Raw genomic sequence first — 14,548 nt, forward strand, 5'->3', positions numbered from 1 at the left:
GTGTGGGCCGAATGAGCCCATTTAATTTATTATAACTTTCTAAAATTTTGTTTTTATTAAAAATTTGGAGAACATATTCAAGTTCAACTATTTTTTTAGTAATAAATAAAAAATTACAAATATAATTAGATAATTAAGAATAGAAAATCTCAATAGTAAATCTGCCCCTTGTTTTAACTTTTACGTTTATAAAATGTGGAAAACATCGGTTTTATGTTTGTAAATTCATTTTGATTTTTTGAGTGCAAAAGGTGAAATTTCTCACCTAAAATTTCTACACTCCGACATTACGGGGTTAATATAATTCATTTGCTATCTAAGTTGATTGATGGTTGAGGACTTGAGGTTGACTCCCATGCTTATTAAATGTAGCATGTGTGGGTTTTGCGAATTGCAATACTATTGACTTGGTTTGTTTTTGTGATGTTTTTATATTGTTCTTAAGATTATTTAGTTGGAGATTTGGCAGTGGTTAGCATTCATGATTGCCTAACAAGCATAATGTTGACTGGAAAATTATATCAAGAACTCAAATACATAAAAAATAATTCTAGAAGTTTACAAAAATAAAACAAATTGATCAATTATTATTTAAATGTGTGACTCTTATGTGAGACAGTCTCACGTATCTTTATATGTGAGATAGGTCGGGTACATATGAAAATGTAATACTTATACTGAAAAAAGGAATATTAATTATGAATAAAGTGATTGTTACTTATAAGAGAAAGTGTAAAATTTTTGTTGAAAAACGTAATAATTTTTGACTATCTGGTTGTCATATCCTACTTAAAATTAATTGAAGATAGGTAGGTGGACATTAACCATTTAATCAAATCTCTCAATGATAAGCCACAATGCCACGTCTCGAATCGAGAAGGGGAATGAGCTCAGCCAACCCAGCCGACGCTCAACCGTCTATTTCAAGAAACATTATTTCATAAATCAAACATATTATTGTATTTCACTTTTATATTTACCTGGTAAAGTTATAGGGCTAAAGTGTAAATACTTGAGGAATGGGATACAAAGTGAAGGATAAGGGAAAATTTGAGAGCCAATGTACGGTAAGGCGTAAAGTACAGGGTGTCAAAGCGCAAAGTCCTGGAAAGGGGAGGGGGTGCTTAGGGACTGTTTAACAAATGAGAGGAAAATTAGAGTCAATTTTGCAAGAAAAAATTGTGGAAAGGATTTTCGCAATTGGCTTGGCTAATACGGGCCTCGATTGGCGTCTCTGCACGCGGTGGTGGCTGCGAACAATCATTGCTTACCCCCACCAATCGCTGCTAACCACGGCTTACCATTAAGGGTGATTGTCTACGAGTAGCACCATTTGATGACAACATGGAAAAAGGGCACTAAGGGGGTGTTTGACTACACAAAATTGGAATAAATAGGGAAAAGTGCCAAAGGAAGAATGAAAGTGGGCTTGCCTCACGACTAGCTACTTTGGCCAGCTAGTCCGCCTTGGTCTAGTAACTCTCCAAGGTTCTAGTCGGATCACAGCGAGCCACAACTGGCTTGGCCGATACGATGGTGGGCCGACCACAGTTATGATATGAACCATATCTCTAACTATACAACAAAAGTTAACTCATGAGTGTAGGTTTAACTGAATTCTTATACATTGGTCCAGATTCTCATTAGTAATCGATGTGGGATGCATCATTCCCACCCCTTAGGACTATAAACCCTAGTGCAACCCTCAAGTGTTGCCTCAATCAACAATATGAAAATACACCTCTACTCACTACCTCTAGTCAACAATATGCAGTGATGCCTCGTTTGATGCTCTGCAAGTGCATGTACCTCCATTGCTTCTTATCAGCAATCTATGTGGTGAGCAAGTTGGATTAGTGTGCACCTGACTTACTAATGTGGCTCTAATGCCAACAGATATGAACCTATACCTTATTAATTACACCACAAAAACTAGTTCATGAGTATATGTTAGACCCAAACCTTATATAGTATTCTAGATTCTCATTAGTAACCGATGTGAGACACCTTAAGTTGGTCGGGGGCTTGTCCCTTCTAAACATCACCACCAACATTTAATCTTCCATCTTGCTTTCCAGCTCCACCTAGTTTATCATTGCTCGTAGACTCGTAGGCTAGTCTGGCTTGTAGGTTGACAACTTCCAACTAGCTTTCTAGTGAGTCAATTGACTCGTTGGTTGGGCCAGGTCCCTTGGACATGTGTTAATTCTTTATTTTATATTAGTTATTCAACTTTTAACCCATTTACAATATTTTAAGGATTTAATCTACTAATAAATTAAAAATTATTTTTCACACTTATTTCCTAATATAAACTCAATTTTATGGTGAGTGCGATACATTTGAGATTTCTTATATTTATACTCGATTTTATTGTATTTCATGCTTATTACGTATTTCACTTTTATAATTACCTAGTCTCGTTTAAAATGAAAGTAATGGATAATAATTACTTAGACTAATGAAATTAATTTTTAAATAATCTAGTTTACATCATGTTTAAATTTGAAAGAGATTTACATATATTATCTTTGATTTGTACGGTATACAAGAAAAACACATGTGAAGGTCATTGAGAGTTACTTGTTAACATGGCTTAGGTATAGTTGATTGTCACGAATATACAATTCTCAAGTGATGAACAAATTATAGTTGACAAATTAATATTATCACTTCTAGTCTTTTAACAAAATGAAAGAGACTTGCATATATCATCTTCGATTTGTACGGTATATATTAAAAATATTTTTTTATTGTAGATGATGCATCTTTAGTTAGATTAAAATAAATGTTAAGGCCATTAAAAGTTAACGACATCCTAACATGGCTTAGGCATGGTTGATTGTGAACATTTAACTTATAGTTAATGAAGCTATTCAAATAAATAAATGAAGTCCAAGAATGTGTAGTACAAGCAGAAATATAAGGAGCAGTACGGCAAAAATGTGCCATAGCTCGCAAATTGGCAATACATTATTACCTAATAAAGTTTAACATTATCATAAATTAAATAATGACATATAAAATTTGAGGATAAATTTATATGGACAAAAATTTCACCAAAAATTTTCATCATTTGACGTGAGAATAAAACTCTTTTTATTCATTGATTATTATAAATTGGTTGACCTCTACCTCATGTTAAAAAGGCAATCTAGTTATTAATCAAACACGAATCATATATTGTCACATCAAATAATGAATGATTTTGGTAAAGTATTTGATCCTTAATACCTTAATTCATAATTTAAATACAGACATTAATTATTGAAGTTATGTGATATAAATTGAATCAACTTTTGATATTTTCAACATTGTTATATCCATTAGTTATTTAGTTTTAAGGACTTTATGTGGTCCTTGAGTTAGTTAAAATAAGTTAAGTCTTGATATGGGCAATTGTACTTTACAATACATTTATTTAATTGTTCAAATGATGAAATCGAAAAAAAAAAAAAAAAAGACTTTTGGAAGTCAAATTTTTTGGATTTTTGGGTGTTTGTGTACTCAATGAATATGAAGTTAAAAGAAAATATTCGTTCTGAACAAAAGAAAAAGAGACTCAATTTGACAAAAATTGACTTCCTAGCTAGTTTTTTAATCGGAAGACATTTTCTAGATTTTTTATTTTCTCTCTCTCTTCCCTCCCTTCTTTCTAAAGTTAGTTTTTGGATTATTATTATTATTATTATTATTATTATTATTATTATTACCACCACAATCTCCCCCACATGCACCACAACACAATCACAACATGACACCACCACCACCACTACTATCCCACGACGACCACCACCAACAACACCAATACCGTACCACTACCACACCACCACGACCACTACCACTTCCACTGTCACCAATACCACCACCACAAATACCACCGCCACCACCATTACCACCACAAACACCAACACCACTACAACCACCACCATCACCGCATATTATTATTATTATTATAACAAATAATATATTCATTTTCAGGAAAGAACCAAATAGAAAAAAAATACAATTTCTTAACTTTCAGCCAAACATAAAAAGATAGTTTTTTTACATTCAACCAAACACAAGAAAATTAAAACATTTTTCAGAAAATGAGTTATTTTCTGAAAATCATTTTCCGAAAAACATTTTTCAAGTTTCCAAACTGACCCTAATGGAGATTGAATAAATTTAAAATACCCCGGTATATTATTCTAGTGGATGCCCCCATATATGTTGGATGAGAAGGCTTACTTAGGACTTGCTTTCAGTAGTATGGTCAAGGTTTGATTCTTGCTATGAACATTGAGAACTTAAGCTTGGGTTTGACTCATTTTGTGTAGAAGTGTGCAATTAGATGAAAGTTGTGAAATTAATTTGGTTGATAAGAAATTTTCTAAAAACACATATATAGGTGATAGTTTAGGTTATAGATTTAAAAAAAAAATTGTAAATATAATTTTTATGAGAATTGTTTACATTAAAATTGAACAAAATTTACATTGTTTATATTACTCTATGTTTTTTAAATATGATAATTAAAGATTATTATTTTAAGAAGTTGTGATGGTAATTTGAATTTAAAAAATTAAATTATTTTTATTAATATTTTAATGAAAAATAATTATATATACTCCTAATTTATTTGCTTACAATTTTTTCCTCCTGATTTGATATCATTTGATTGGTTTAATTCTTTTTAATTAGTGGTTAATTAGTATATTTGATTGAGAGTCCCACTAGGAGAGAAAATGTGGGAGAAGAAATTTAAGAGGGTGAGAAGTAATTTTTATTTTTTAAAAAAATAAAAGACGTGAATTTTTACACGTTGCGGCAATGGTGACGAATGCGCATTGGTGTGAAAGAAAAAGGGTTAGGGATCCAATTAATGAGAGAAAATGAGATGCAACCACTTGTGAATGTCCGCACCTAAAGCCGGACTGCTAAGTCAACAAATAAAACGTGTCATGCATTACGTAGAGGTGGGTCCCCCTTAATTCAACGCCACCTAACTCACCCTGTCCCACTCCTTCGCTACGATATGATCTTCCGTCTACATCGCAAATCCAACACTTTTCAAAAAAATCAATATTTATCCAGTTTCCTAATTATTTATGCCTCATTTTAATAGATTCGAGAGCATCATTATATAATTTAATTTAATTTTAAAAAATTTATGTATAAAACTTTTAGGAGGATAAAAAATTTCACCATTTAAGATGATAATATAAATAGTTTCAAGTTGGCATAGTTGGTTCGCCATATGATTTTAAGGACATGATTGAAGGCTGAAGTGTAAGAGTTTGAATCTTACTGGAAATATGTATGGAAAAAAGTCCAACGATACTAGAAAGTCTGGATTAGATCACCCGTGAGCACATGAAGACTAGGATATAATCGTTGAGCTGATTGTGCGGCTCGCGATTTACCTTTATAGTGGTTCTAGGAACGGGATCCTACGGGTTTAAGATTAGTCCGGCGAAGTTAAGATCATCTAAGTTTAAAAAAAACAAAATTATTAGTTTCAAAGTTTTGATGTGGAGGAAATCTTAGAATAATTTTGGACATTGTCCTGGGAATCCAGGGATGGACTAATTTTTGAGTTTAAGGTTTATACACAATTAAACAATGGGATTGAGATGTACGATGAAAATATTTTTCTTAGCCGGCACTCCATGATATAATGTCCTATCCACTTAAATTATGTTTAGTACAACTAATTAATAAACTAGTTGTATTCAAAAAAAAATTAATAAACTAGTTGTGACTTATTTTTAACTGATATAAGCTTCCTGAATATAATGAATTTTGAATGTTTAGTAATCGTTCATTGGTTTTTAAATATAAAATGATTTGCAAGGGTATGTTTATATTTTGTTGTAATTTAAAGGTATATCATAATATATTTTCCATTTTATTTATGAAATTTAATAACATGATCATGAAAATAGGAAATAAGATAAAGTCAAAAAATTATCTAAGAAAGAGTAAACTTTATTATCAAGCCACATGTTAAATTTTATGATTCAAGGAAAAGGCATGAGATGGAATATGTCTATTCCATTGTTTGTTAATACATTTTATTCCCAAGAACATTGTCAGGGAATGAGCTATTCCTTTAATTTTGTAAGGGGAGTAGGAATTCCAGGACACTTCTGGTATTAGGTTATTCTTAAGCTTAAATTTGTTATTTTTTATTTTATCGCAATTAGACCTATAATTGTTTATCTTTTTTTTTCTCCCTATCGCAAAACTCCTCTATCACCTGTATGATACTGGTATGTCTCTCAAGTTCAAGCTCATCAACCTTAGCTTCACAATATATTTTCCTAAACTTTTATATATATATATATATATATATATATGAATCATCCATCTAGGAGATTTTAATGGATCAAATTTTTCATGATTTTTGAATTTTTGTTTTCTTAATTAATTTACAGAGGTGAAATTGTAATTGTGTGTATATTTAAATTGCATTAATTTTTAATGTATATCTTTTGCTTGACTATAGAAGTTTTAATTATGGTAGAATTATAATTTGTCTAGTAGGAATATAAGATTTTGACGTTGCAAGGATGTACACAAACAGTCACTGCACGTGAGTGCACACGAAGAACAACAACGGAACACATATTCAAACACAAAAAACATGTATAGTAATTGTGGCATTGTTTAATAAATGGTGAATCCGTTATTTTTAGCGTTTTGACTTAATCAAAACACAAAAACATGTATAGTAATTTAACGTTTTGGAGCAATAATTTGGTCCAAACTGTAGAAACTCCAAATTACATTTTTTTACTAGCTCACCACTTAAGCATGAGGTTGGGGTTCGATTCCCACCCATGTGAATGGAGCAAATCATTTGGCCAGTCCCCTATCACTTAGCGTGCTGACCGTTGGGGTGGAAAATTAGTCTTCTGGCTGTCGACTGAAGGGATACCTTTAACCCAAAAAAAATAAAAATAAAAAATCACTAATTGAGTAATTGCTAACCGTCAAATTAAACAAGCTCTTAACTGGATTAAACATTGGGTTCAATCCGTCCGTTACAAACACGAGTGTATTGTATTTATGATTTAATTGGATTGAGTAAAGTGGGTTGATTATCATCCGGAAGGTTCTCTCATAAAGAGCCTTAATTGACCGATCCGAGTGGATACCTACCGCGTTCCTGGGGTTGCACCTTCCGCTACGCCTACGGTATTTATGTCAAAGTCAATGGGGACGAAGTCATCCATCTCCGTAATTAAAGAAGCGGCTGCACCACATTATACGGAAAGTGATCAATTTTTATGCCACTAACAATGGGGACAAATCATCATTAACTTTCTATATGCTAAAGATTCAACCTCATTTCTTCAGCCAACTTGAGATTTAGAGATCTTCTTTCTCTGTCAAAATTCTTTATTATTGTGAAGTTTATTCATCAAAATTAATGTTTTTTCTATTTTTTTTATATTACTGACTCTGTTACAATGTAGTATTAACCCACTCCCATTAGTCATGTGAGGTGTAAATCAAGACATCGGGTGCCACTAGACCACAAGGTCCTTGGCAATTTTTTTTTCTAATTTAGTTATTATTATTATTATTATTATTATTATTTGTTAGTATTTTAGTAACTTATATTTTTTTTCTAATATAGATATATACATGTGCGAATCCAGAGAAGGCAATGGGGCAGTTGTCTTCCCCCACCCTCACCCCCTTATGTGTATAGTACGGGTCACACTTGTATAAGATCGTCTCATAGATTCTTATTTGTGAGACGGGTCGGATCGGGTCGAAACAATATACAAACCCCATATATAGCCCTTATGTGTGTGTATATATATAATATATTTTTAGCACTATTGCAAAAATTCCAACCTAGGCGCTAGGCGCTCCTAAACTGAGGAGAATTGCTCCCTAGGAGGCCGCCTAGCGCCTAACTCGGCTGATTATGCCAAGTTGGCGACCGACTGGGCCGAATTTGGCCGAGTTAACTCGCCCAACTCGGCAGAGTTAGCCGAGTTAACTCAAGTGACTTGGCCTTGTTAATTTTATTATTATATTTATATATATTTAAATTTATTTATCTATATATATATATATAATAATAGAAGTGCCTGAAACTTTTTTCCCCCCAAACTCTCAGGAGCATTTTTGTAATATCAAATATTTGGATAAAAAAATTATTTAAAATTAAAATTAATTACACTTTCTTTTGATAACCTTTTGCTTTACAATTTGTGCTATATATATCACCATACTCTCCCTTTCTTGTCTCACAATTATTATATTCTAATAAGTCACTAAAACAAACTTAAAACAGATCTCAGCCTCCCTATCTTTCGTTTCTCCCCTCTATCTCTCACCTTCCAGATTTGATCTCACCACATAAAAATACAATGAAGAAGAAAGTCCGGAGGCGCAATCGTTCCACCATCGAAGAAGAAGAATAAACCAGATTTGCTCTCACGCCGTTGTTCCAGATCTGATCTCACCGCTACACGGTTGCCATTACACAAAGAAGAAGAAGAAAGCTCAATCGCCGTTCTCGAGAAGTATGTTTGTTGCATACATTTCTTTTCCAACCAAGCATCCTCTTCACCAAATCCACATACATACATTTTTTTTTTTTTTTTTTTTTTTACGAATTTAGTCAGATAGATTGTTTTTCGCTCATCAACAAGGTAAGATTTCAAGATTAATTACATTCATGTGTTTTATATATTGAAAAATTAAATTTTAAAATCTAAATCCTTTTTTATTTTTTAAAATCTTTGAAAGTTTATTATTTATCATTCGGGACCATAATGTGTCAGTGTGTCACATGTTGAAGTAAATAATAAAATTAAAGATACTAATACAAAAATAATATATTAATCTTTAACTATGTAACTTTTACCAATGAAGATTGAAGTTGTAGAAGTTTAAGAAATTATTTTTTTTGTTAATTGAGAAATTAATTATAGTAAAGCTAATAATGGTCAGATTAGTATACTAATAATTATTATTCTAATTACGCTAATAATTTTTCATATTACTATTTACTATACAATTATTAGTATTCATATGGTAATTAATAGGTTGTTTTCATATATGGTAAATAAGTTAATAAATAGACAAATTACTATACATATATTACTAATTAAATCATTTTCTTACCCTTTATTAGGTTGTCCGTAAAATAAAAATTTGACATATTAATATTCGAAATGACTGTACTATAATAATATTAAGAAATAAGGTATTAAAGAATTAATTTTAATTAATCAAATAATGATCCAGACTATACAACAAATATCATTACACCATTTCACACTTTTTAATAGGTTGTTTTTAAATATGGTAATTAAGTCAATAATGAGACAAATTACTATACATATATTACTAATTAATCAAATAATGATCCAGACTCATATATAGTTATATACTAAACTCACGAAACTTACTATTTATTGTTTACCTCATTCTAGAACGATATATAGATACATACTCATATACTTACATATTTTCAGTACTACTGACTCTGTTACAATGTAGTATCTCATAGCTACTTTCGTATACTTACATATTTTAATTGAAAAGGAATTTGACTTTAGAAACAAAAATGAGAAGTTGGATATTACTTAAGATTTTACCATGTAATAAACTCTAAATAATTGTGCTAAACTAACAAGTTAAGATTTCAAGATTAATCACATTCATCTGTTTTATTGAAAAATTAACTTTTAAAATCTAAATCCTTTTTTATTTTTTAAAATCTTTGAAAGTTTATTTATCATTCGAGGCAATCATGTGTCACTGTGTCACATGTTGAAGTAAAAAATAAAAAATGTAACTTCACAAACACAAAAAGCTTTAAAAATAAAGATTTAATGAACTGTGAGCACCGGAGAGACTCCTTCTGCGACAATTATATTTGTCAAATAAATTTAAAATAAATTAAATTAAAAAATTCACACAATTAATTAATAAATTTATAAAAATAAAAAGATACATACAATTAATTAATTAATTTTATTTACAATTATAATTATTATAATTAAAAAATTAAATTAAGAAATTAATTGTAATAATTGTCCAGACTTCATATTAATACACTAATAATTATTATTCTATACAGATATTTCTATTTTTCAAAATTAAGTAATTAATTAAATAGACTTTAGTATAATTAAGGAATTATTATTTTGCTAAAATTAATGAATTAATTGTAGTAAAGCTAATAATGATCATATTATTACACTAACAATTATTATTCAAATTAAGGTAATAATTATCATAATACTATACAATTATTACTATTTTATGAAATTAAAGAATTAGTTGAATAAATTTTAGTAAAATTAAGAAATTATTATTTTGCTAATTGAGATATTAATTATAGTAAAGCTATAACTACGCTAATAATTATTAATATTACTATACAATTATTAGTATTCATATGGTAATTAATAGGCTGTTTTTATATATGGTAATTAAGTTAATAATTAGACAAATTGCTATACATATAATACTAATTAAGTCATTTTCTCACCATTTATTAGGCTGTCCGCAAAATAAAAATTTTGACATATTAATATTCGAAATGATTGTACTATAATAATATTAAGAAATAAGGTATTAAGGAATTAATTTTAATTAGTCAAATATTGATCCAGACTATAAAAAAAATACCATTACACTATTTCGCACCTTTTAATAGGTTGTTTTTAAATATGGCAATTAAGTTAATAATGAGACAAATTACTATACATATATTACTAATTATAATCAAATAAAGATCCAAACTTCATATTAGTGTATACAGAAATTATTATTTTTATAATAATTACAATTAAATTATTTCCAACTTTTCCCATATTTATTTTAGTAATAATATAATTACATAAATCATATTACATATTAAAATTTTCAAGATAATTGCAGACCAACAAGTTATATATTATTCAATTAATTGAGTGATACTTTTGCACTAATCTTATAATCAAATAAATGTAGACATCTAAATATTAAAATTGTTCATAGTTTCATCTTTAATTTTATTATTTAAAAATATAATAAATCCGTGCATCGCACGGGTAACTTACTAGTTTATATGAGTAAGAGAAGTTATATATATATATATATATATATATAATATGACATACACCCACACACATAAATTAATTTTTTATTTTTATAGGTCGCCGTCTAGGCGCTGCCTAGACCGCGTAGGCGCTAGGCGCTAATCGACTAACGCCTAGCACCTACTGCAATCATGATTTTTTAGATATAAGTGTATGAAAACAGATATATGTAAATAATTGATTAGTTGGTTGAGTTAGTTGATACGCGTTATTAGTCATGAAAAGGGGAGGGTTTGAATCTTGAGAGCCGTAGGCTTTCATTCCTTCCTATAGCTTCTTGCCTTCTTCAAAGCTTTTTATAGTGTTTCATTTTTTAAACTACATCTTTTGTTTTCGACCCCAGATAAACTTTTCTGGCTCCGCCACTGGTTTGATTATCCCTATAATTACAAAACTCATCACCTAATTCAAATTAGATGTCATTCCATTGATTTAGCCTCCTCACTCATCTCCCCCCTTTCATCAACTCCCTCATTGCATTGCCTACTTATTTCATCGCTAATCTTAAGATCAATTGCCTTAATTTTTTGTTTTTGCATTTTTAAAACCTTTATTCCAATTATAGGATTATACATAACCAAACATCAATATTGATAATCATTCCAATTCTACTCTACTACCAATTATGCAAAATACTTTCACCAAAATCCGTTTCAAACTTTCAATTACCAAGTATTTGATTCATATGCCGATTCTGATTCACATGTTGGAACCAATCACACTTCCAGTAATTTCATAACTTGAACCAAACAAGATAATATAACATTACTACACTCATATCACCTAGATAATCTTATATTACTTGAACCAAACGCCCCCAAAAATTATGTGGTTAAAAATTTTAATTGTTTATATTTTCACTAGCATCCTAATATAATTCAAAGAAAGTTCACAAATATGTTGTGTGAGAGCAAACTCTTAAAGTGATGAGGGCAATTTTTGCACAGCGAACAAAAGTCTAGCCTATGCTGATCAGTTGAATCACCATGACTTACCCTCACAAACTGTAGGGTCGGGGTGTTGGAGCATTTGGAGTGGACGTTTCTACCTTTTGTTACAAGAAAGCAAATACTCCGTGGTAGGTTATAGCAACCATATTAATGTCAACTTAATTGCACCAAATTCAAAGAAAATTCGCAAATACGGAGTAGTAGATTATAGCAGCACATTAATGCCAACTTAATTACACCGCACAAGTGAAACGATAAATTTATATTTTAAATTTTCTTATTTTTAACATTTAAACAAAATTCATCATTAAACAAAAATAAAAAATAAAAAATCCTACATCACTATATTCGACGGTGAAAACATGGGTACACGAGACATTTAATTTAAAAATATTATATTTTTTCTCATAAGTATTACATTTTCTTTTATAAGTATCAAACACTTGCCAGCATTACGTACTTTTAAAAGAAAAATGAAATATTTTGATGGAAAATTAATACTTTTACATTTTCTTAAATAAATAACAAACACTTTATTCCTACTTAGTATTACATTTTTCAGTATAAGTATTACATTTTCATATTAACCAACATGACTTACTTCATGAATAAGGATCCGTGGGACGATTCGATACCACTACGAGTGTATGACCCAATCTCAAAAAAATGGGAATCACATTATTCACCTCACAAAAATTTATGTTCCACTTACAAATTACTTTACTATATTACTTTTGAACAAAAGTTGCCATTTGGCACTAAAAGCGTTAATATTAATGATTGGGTGCGCATACAATATATTTTTTTTAAAAAAATTACGAAAAGTAAGGTGGTCCATAAGAATCACAATATCTGTAAGGTGCACCCAAGAATCACCAAAATCTGCATTCAGCTGCCACGTACCCTAAAATTATTACGTCTGCTCTAATATAAATCTTATTTATTCTCCCCAACAATATTTGAAGATTTTATTACAAGTGGGGAGATGGAGTCTATTATTAGGAAAAAACCAAAATCAAAAATATAAATTTTAAAAAATTGCCTATTGTTAGAAAACAAGAAATCATAATGATACATCATGTTTGGTATGTAGTTACGACACGTAAATATTTAATTAACAATATATAACAATAAAACACTCAAAATACCTTTCATTTTTAAATATAATTAATTAGTGCGTATCATTTTTTTATTCAAAGTAAAATCAATTAATTTATGAATAATTGTCAAAGACCTTGTGGTTTAGCGGCATCCGGTGTCCCGGTTAACACTCGCACATGGATGATGGGAGTGGGTTTGAGCCTCAGTGGATAACAGAGTCAGTAGTACTATTAAAAATTAAGTGAAAAGTGCAATTTTCGTCCCCAAATTCTAAGGTAATTGTAGAATTCGTTCATGAGTGTTGGTCAGCTTACTTTTTGTCCCTAAGTTAGGTTACTTAGAGACGAAAAATGAGTATGACCAATACATAGGGACGAATTCTATAATTACCTTATAACTTATGGACGAAAATTGTAATTTTGTTTTTCTTTTTTTTAATGTAATAAATTTCTTTATTTATAGTTAGAATTAGGGGTGGGCATTTCGGTTCGGTTTATCCGACTCGACCCGAACTAGTAATACAAAATCGAACGGTTTGATTAAAAATCGAACCGAATCGAACTTTGTTAGGTTTTAATAATAATAATAATAATAATAATAATAACAATAACAATAACAATAATAATAAAGAAGTCAATCTAAGTCCATTGATGCCTGCTCCGTTGTTTAATTCCTATTCGCACTGGTATCTCTCTTAAATTTTTTTTATTTGATTTCTTTATAGTTTGTTCTTTACTTTTCGCTTTTGTTGTTTGCTGCACTTATTTTTTACCTCACAATTAGTACTTAGTAGTATCTTTAGACTTTGAATTGCTATTTTGTTATATAATGTTTAGATTTGGGATATAGATAATGTGATAGTATGTTCGAAAAATTAGAAAGCGTTGAAATTTGGGAACTTATACCGAACCGAATACCGAACCAAATTAAATCCGAACCGAAATCGAAACCGAACTCTAATGTTAAATTGAATGTTTTAAATTTTTAAAAACCAAAAAATCAAAACCGAAAAAATCGAACCGTGACCTGAAATACCCCCTAGTTAGAATCACATAAATTATGCGTGTTGATTCCCAAAATGCAAACTAAATCTCAAATTTTCCAATAAAAAGAAGAAGTAAGATAAAAATGAAACATAAATTTCATTTTGTCTTTCCTATTTCCCTCACACATTTTTATTCAAATGTGAACACCATATAAGGTCAAATGGCCCACTAAAGAAAAATAATAAAAGAAAAGAAAGACAACAACCAAAAAAAAGATTTAAAAAAACATTATTTGTATCAAAATTCCCATAAATCTTACAAAGTGATTTTATGTTATTAATCTAAAATTGATTTACGAGTAATTAATTTATGCTATACAAAATAGTAAAAAAAAAAAAAAAAAAAAAAA

The sequence above is a fragment of the Ipomoea triloba genome, chromosome 1, assembly GCF_003576645.1.
Source record: "Ipomoea triloba cultivar NCNSP0323 chromosome 1, ASM357664v1".
Lineage (NCBI taxonomy): Eukaryota > Viridiplantae > Streptophyta > Magnoliopsida > Solanales > Convolvulaceae > Ipomoea > Ipomoea triloba.